At 40.5% G+C, this 7,709-nt stretch overlaps 1 protein-coding gene across 2 annotated transcripts in view; it reads left to right on the top strand.

The window, feature by feature from the left end:
* Positions 1-345: 345 nt before the first annotated feature.
* The window catches only part of PCGF3 (polycomb group ring finger 3), a 69,760-nt gene continuing 62,396 nt past the window's right edge, over positions 346-7,709 (top strand). For both annotated transcript variants that reach the window (XM_074812822.1, XM_074812819.1), the window contains exon 1: positions 346-640. The gene's annotated coding sequence lies outside the window, so the exon portion shown is untranslated. The remainder of the gene's footprint in view (positions 641-7,709) is intronic.

The raw sequence follows: 7,709 nt of genomic DNA, 5'->3' as shown, positions 1-7,709 counted from the left end.
GAAAAGTAAATCACCGTCATTAACCTCACCCTGCTCACAAGTTCGACTGATTTTTTCAAGGCTGGACACCCCAGGGACCCGGGCACCCCGGAAATCCGGGCACCCTCCCTCCGACCATGGGGCCAGGCTCCCGAGGCGGCCGGAGCTGCTGGCGGGTGGCACTGAGAACCCCACGGGCGGTGCCCCACGGCCGGACCCCACCCCCCAGGCACGAGCACCCGGCTGGAGCCGGGGGGGCGGCTGCGGGCCTGCCCCGCTCCCGGGTAGGAGGAGGCTGGAGCCGTGCCCGGCGGAGCGCCGTGCGCATGCGCCCTCAGCGCTGCGCCCCCACTCGGCTCTGCTCGGGCCGCGCTCGGCTATTTCCGTCTCTTTGTTTTAAACTCCGGGGCGAGCCTTTTAATTTTATTCCCCCCCTCCCCCTCTCCCTCATTTTTTTTTATTTTAATTTTTTGGCGGGGGAGGGGAAGAGGGGCTGGTGTTTTCCTCTGTCTCGCGTTACCTCGCTCGCGTCCTCTGCTTTCTTACTGCAGTGGCACCCGGGGAAGGACGGGCCGGGGAGCGAAGGATCGGTGGCGGGGACGAAAACCCCCCGCCAGCCCCTCCCCTGTCAACGGACACGGCGCCGCCCCTCCCCCGTCAGGTCAGTCCGGGGCCGCGGCGTCGCGTGGGGTGGCGTGGGGGCCCGCCGATGGCCCGCCGGTGGCGGGGCCGAGGTCCCGGCTCTCCCCCGCCCCGCTGTAGGGCCGCGAGCCGTTTGAGGCCAGGCGAGGGTCTTGGGGGCGGGGCGGGCCTGCCCGAGGTGTTTGCAGTGGGGGGCTGCGGGGGCCCTCCCGGCACGGGTGTGCGGGGCGGGGAGGGACGGGCGGAGAGTGCGGTACGAGGGTCTTCTCCGCCCCAAGGGGGTGGGGGTCTGCGGAGGAGCGGGCCCTCTGCTCCCTAGGTGTCCGGGGTTCGGACGGGGGAGGGCTGTGCTTGAACTTTCCCTGCTGCAGCAAGCACGCTGTGTTCTCGGGTAGGGGGGTGTGTGTGTTAACAGAAGAGGTTGGGTTTTGTGGAGGGTTCTCCTCCCCAAACACCCCTCCCCCAGCAGGGAACCTTCTGTGGGCTATCTCTGTCTTTTTGTCTGTTTGGACAGCTCCCCCCAGTCCCAGGGGAAGGTGGATCTTGTATTGTGGGAGAAAGGAAACCCTGACACCCCCCAACTCCACCCTTTCCTACCTCCGAGCAGCGTTGCCTGTTGTGTGAAGGGGCCTGGGACAGCTCAGCTGCGGGCATGGCGGTGCTGCCTGGCAAGCCGGGGTAGACGGAGCTGTCCCGAGTTGTCCCTGCATGTACAGGACTCCAAAATCCCACGGCTTTGGGAGAAAGGGTCGCTTTGAGGGATGGGGTGGCGGTTGGTAGTGGTGAAGATACCGTTTCCAGTAAGCTAGAGAATAGAGAGGACATGTCCCTTGCGTGTACGACCTCAGATGTGCGGGTATGTGTCTTCAGTGCTGTGTATCTATGTGGCATATGGGATTTTAAGTCTTGTGAGACAGGAAATGAAGTGGTACTCATAGATAAAATATAGAATGCTTGAGGTTTGAGTTGTTTTAAGGTCTAAGGATATATACACACACATATATATATTTGATACTACAAAATCCTGATTATTTTCTCAACCACTGAGTTGTGGTGCTCTTAGATTTGGTCACTTAAGTTGGTCTGTTTTAGTCTGAAAATATCAGGTATTACTTCAGAGTGTCCTCTGTGGAAAGTTTAGCATGGCCAGAAGTTAATAAAGCTCATAGGAAGTTTGAGTATTATGGTTTATGAAGTACTTGGATGTTCTTTTGTTACTTCACAGGTTTGTGATTTTTTTTTTTTTTTTTTTTTTAAGTGTTGCAAACCTATCACTCTATGCATGCTTTGTGTCCAATCAGTTTAGCAGTTTCCTGCCTTTGGTATGAAGTGTGTGCCTCTGAGAAACCAGAAATTCTGTTTTATTATTTGTATATGCTCAGGAACATTCTTCTGGAAATATTTTGTTTGATATTTTTCAAAATAATCTTACATAATTGACTTTCAGAGTTTCACAGACGAGTTAAGTTTGTGGCTGATAATGTTTGAATCAAAAAAACCCAACCAGCTGAGATCAACCTTATGTTTAAGGAGCATCCCATGTATGTATCTTCCACTGTAAACTGGTTTTCTTTTACAGCATGAACTATTAGGCATATGCTGAATTTGTTGTTATGAGTCTTTTTAATACTATATAGTGTGCTTTAAAAAATTATTATTGATATTGTTAGGTAGGATACTTGTGAATTTTATGTTTGTTCTTTTAGTGGAAGGTCAGATGAGAATCTGAACTGTGGTACTTATCACATGTCTCATAAAGGTACTCTGCAATTCATAAAATTCTTTGGTTGGTAACAGGGTAAATAGAAATGGAAACCTTGTACTCTTCCAGTAGCTTTACTATTTCAATTTAAGTTGTACATATTTTATAATGTGTTTAAGAGAATACAGAACCTGTGCAGAACTGAAAGTACTTGGTGAGATCATGCAGGATGCATTAGAAAGGGGTCAGGCAGTTTCCAAAGAGATGCGTGGAGGTACTGCACAGAAAGCTTGGAAATAAATACATTTTAAAGCATTTTGTAAATCACTTTTTGAGGAAAATTGGTTTGATTTCTTTATGTGGGCCGACCTAGCCAGCTTGATATTGTTACTCTTTTGTCACCATAGAAAATCAAGACTGAACACATGTAAATGTTGTATTAAACTTGGCTTAGAGTTTGTAGCTATGCTAGCCTAATACTAATGCCTAGAATGGCAGATATTAATTACCATGCTATGAAAGACTTCTGCTACTAAGAGACTATAAAGTACAGCTTCTAGTTGCTGCCGCTGCCCAACCTACTCTTACTTCATCTGACCATCTACATGATTTAGAAGAGGTCATCTCTAAGCTTTATATTTGAGATATAAGTAAGCTTTCTGGCCAAGAACTGTTCTACATTTGCTTTAATAGCTTCCATTTCCTTTTTCCCATATGACTGTTTAACCCAGGTGGCCTTTTTAGCTTTTGTCAGGTAATGATCTCACAGGACTGAAATAATTCCAGATTAAATTCCTGAACTCTCTGGGAAATTCTAAGAAGTAGAAGCATTTCCATTGAAGCTCTAAGCTAGGTACAACCTACAAAGTGGATGTGGACATGATGTTTTGAAAAGCATGCATGTTGATAGTGTTTCACTTTTCAGCTACTGTTTTAAGAGATGACACTAGCTTACAAGAAAGTGTAATGAGATACTGTACATTGTAAAAATAAACATTTTCTCTGTTTTTTGTTTTGAAACTATTGTCCAATTGGTACATATGTGGAAGTAGAGTTACTACATGGAAGCTTGTATTGATAATGGTGTATTCCTTGCACCTACCTTTTTAAAAAGCGTGCTTGTTGTATTAAACTGTAAATTTAGCTAGTAAGTCATAAGTGCAATGAAAGGAAAGAGAGAAAGGTGTTATTCTGCACTGAAAGCAGTCTTTGCTATTGTGATATGTAACATAGTTTCATTCCAAACTGAAGACTCCGTGTAAACGGTGGTTTGTTCTATAATTGCTCTAAAGAGCCAAGAAAAAACTTCCTGCTCTTACCTGAATTAGATTTTCTCAAGTTAATTTTACAGAAAAAGTGCATCTATATTTAAGTCAACAGGCTATGAAAATGAAATATTCAGTGAGGTGAGAACTAGTGAGATTGAAAGCCTTATTTGGTGTTGAAAGTTTGATTGCTACAGCAGAGACCTGAAGTCTTGCAGTCATATTGCAGAGCCAGCATTGTAGGAAGGAATAAACAGCAGTGAGTTGATCAATGATACCATTTTCCCTTTTTTTATAATTTTTTTTTTTCTTAATCAGAAACAGGACTTTATATTAGGAATCTTCATACTATACATAGGAATTTAAGCATCTTTTTATTCCTTTGTCAAACACATCATGTATTACTCAGAGGCAGGGGGTAGTACAGAGCATTCAGAAGTAGGGGGAATGACAAATTATGGTGAGCTTAGGTTACTTGTTCTTTGTGCCAAAAGATGACTGCTCTCACAGTTATGACTGCTTCTTTTCCAAATCACAAGTTAACGGAGCCAGTGGGGGAAATTGTTGAGCAGGTGTGGGGGGAGAACTGGAGGTAATTGAGGTGTGTGTGTTGGCATTATTACAATGCAGGGTAAGATTGTAAGGGAGAAATATGCAAGTGTAAAGAAAATCAGGCTTTTTTGTTGTCTTGCTGCTAGTGGGAAAACTTATTCAAACTAGCTCTACCATTATTTTCTATTTCTCTGCAAAGTAGCAAGGAGACTTCTGATTATCCATACAGACATATATTTAGTTTAACATTAACAGATAATTTATTTTGTATTCTGACCTCATGACTGACAATAACTTAGAACTTTGTCTACATTAAAAGGGCTTGTCTTTTGGTGGCAATAAGGATCCTTCTTGTGTGAGGCTATCCTTATTGTTGGAAACTCAAGATATTTTTGCTTTGTCAATAGCTTAAGGTAGGAAGTATTCTGTATATGTTGTGTGTGGGCGAGAATGTGCTGTGCAGTATTTGCTTAATTAAGAAAGTTATTTTTTCAGGTTGCCAGAATGAGTATCATGTTATTTGCTAACTTGCAAATGCCTGTCTTGTCAAGTTTTTCAGTTTTAGTTAAGAACTTTCTTTTCACTCTCTATAACCAGTCAGTGTGTGATACCATCTTTAGTTGACTATTGTATAGTCATTGTGATGTTACTGGATATTATGCAAATCTTGTGTGACTTATGCATGGTGTTATGCTGGAACAGGTCATCTCTGCTATCTTCTCCTGCAACGTGCATGTAAACAATATAATGTTTATAACCATAAACATCATTTATTAATGACCATATGTAAGCATTGCCAGTGCAGTGTTTGCTGATTTTTCAGGTAATGTGTTGTGCTGTATGGCTTTTTCTAGTTTGTCACCTGAAAGAACAACCTGAAAGTTACAGTACAGCTGGCTAACTTATATATTCTTTATTTATGAATGCTTGTCTCTGACATTTCTTGTTGTATCTGAACTATTAGTCTGAGTGCACAGATTGGCATAATGAGAGACATAGGTCAGTTGATTATGGAGGACATTGCTACTGCTCAATACAACAAATAAATTGTTATAATAAAAATAAACACTTTGTCTAGTAAGTTAAAATAAATTTGGCAATCAGTAGAATTTATTTGCAGAATGGATTTTTTTTTTTTAACACAGGGGCATGCTTTGTTCATTCAGAGTGACTTTTAACAAAAATCATTTGGACATAAAGACATTTGGAAGTTAAAGTTGTGTGTAGGGGCTAAGGTCAAAATGAACTGGGATCTTATATTAACTCCTGTGTTTCAGATCATTGTATTTCATACTGTTCTATTGTGATAATAACTGGGTTTTGTTTCACTTATATTTTTTTTTCCTAAAATATCAAGTATGTTCTAGACTTTGATCTTGATTTGAGGATTCAAAATAGGCAAGAGGTAAGATAAATTTTTATGTGCTTAAGTACCTAATCATGCACACTGCTGAAAATACATATTCTCCTGTTTCTAATCAAACTATTTATATTTCAGACTCTAACTTGTTAAATCTGTATCTGTTAAAGATATTTCTAATACTGTTTCCTCACTTTAAGAGAATGCTAACACACTGTAATCAAATAATGCTTGAAATGCTTTTCTTTCCACCTTTGAATTATTCCTATCTTGTGAACCCCAAACTAGTGTACAGTGTTTGTCTGATCGCTTCTGTCTGTACTTATGAAAGGCTGCCAGTTGTGGTGTTACAGCAAGCGATTCCCTTAGTCTTTCTTGCTCTAGCATTATACTATTTGGTTGTTTACTGAGTATTTTTCAAGCTTTACTGAATCTTTTTCAGGGAAAAGCAAGCATAACACCACCACTTGTTAAATGCTCCCTTAGAATTTCTTATCCACAAATGAAGTTGTTCTTGCCCTGTGCAAAAGTCTGCACTTGTGGAAAAGTTCTTTTGTGTTGGTGTGGAAACAGTGTAGTAAAAAAATAAACTCTGTGAATGAAATCCATCAGGTTTAGAGATAAACATTTACCTTTTTTAGGAACAGTTCCATGGATTTATTTCATTTGTTGAATAAAGTAAGTAACTAGACTGCCTCTTCCTGTAGCAGTTTCTCAAGTCTGATTGCAAAGTAGCCTTGCATCTTAAATCAATTTATGCTTTAAGATCATGCTTTTTGTATTGAATTGCCGTAAGATGATGATTAATTCACAGGTGTTTACTTAAAATCTTGATAAAAGAAATTTCTTTGACCTATGCTTATACTGTTTTCAGACAAATTGCAAAGAGATGCCCAACATTTCCCCCCCCACCCCCGGAAAATCCATATATGTGTTTTCCTTCCTAACCCTCTTTTCCCAATGTGTTTGGATTTGGTAAATTGGCATTACCTTACCCTGAATCTGTACTTTTAAATCCTGAAGTTCATTGCTACAACCTGTATCCATTTCTGCAGTGAAATATAAAATCTAGTCTATTTGAAATATTGTGGTAATACCTTATTTTTCCAAAAGTTTCAATCTAGCTATTATTGAGCAGGAGCAGTTTAATTGAAAGGTGTTTTTTAATATTCTTTATCTTTGTTAATAGTGGCATTATGCTTGGTGGCACCAGAATAAGTAATTTATTTGCATACTAATTTATTAATCTTGTGTTTCAAATCTTGTACTTCTATTTCTTGACTGACCGGAATGAGGTGGAAATCCCTCCCAAGATTAGATCATTCTGTAACCATTTCAGAAGAGACTTGTTTTCATATTCATAAAATGCTTCATTCATACTTCTTATTTCAACCATTGTCCACAAGAAAAACTAGTCTAGATGTGTATAGGCTTAATATCTGAGGTAGCATAAATAGCACTGGACCACATAAAAAAGCTTCTGGGTAGCTAATGGAGCTAATTTTCTTCAGTTCATTTTCTTGCATGTCAAATTCTTTCAAGATTTGACAGAAGTTACCAGAAGCAGCCTATGTATATTGATCCACCAGGTATTAAGTGAATCTTGGCACTCAAAGGTTTAATTTTATTATTATCTTTGAAATATGTAGGTGTAAAAAGTACTGTATTAGTTGCAGTCATTTTAAATGAAACTTTTTAGGCATAGTCTTAGATGCTACCACCAAAAATTGTTTGTCAAGAATATGTTTGCTCTAATCTGTAACAATTACTCAAATTATGTAAGGTTATTGTGCCCAAATGATAATAGTTTATGCGTATGTGGTTATGATTCTATGAATAAAAATGGCCTGAATTTGGACAGAGTGTTACAGATGCAGAGAGGATAACACCTTGTAGAGTTTTCATTTTTCTTGGACAAAAAGGTATTTTACACTGGCCTTTTTTCTTTTTTACTGAAATTAACAATGCAGTAGGACACAAGTAAGTGTGACTAGCTCAGTATATAAGCCATTCTGTGATCAAGTATGTAAATGGATTATGGTCTTCAAAGGAAGTATTTTTGCTACTTCTCTTTGGGAAGGGAAAGTACATTCTGTCCCCATGTTTCAGTTCCTCCCTCCATTGCTCCACCAGATGGGTCAAGTGACTTGCCTAGTGGAACTTGAGGTAGACTTGCAAAGCCACTCCTCTGTCAGGACATTTATTCTCC

Source organism: Strix aluco, chromosome Z, assembly GCF_031877795.1.
Source record: "Strix aluco isolate bStrAlu1 chromosome Z, bStrAlu1.hap1, whole genome shotgun sequence".
NCBI lineage: Eukaryota > Metazoa > Chordata > Aves > Strigiformes > Strigidae > Strix > Strix aluco.
The sequence above is the reverse complement of the archived record's forward strand: the minus strand, read 5'-3'. Positions and strand labels throughout refer to the sequence as shown.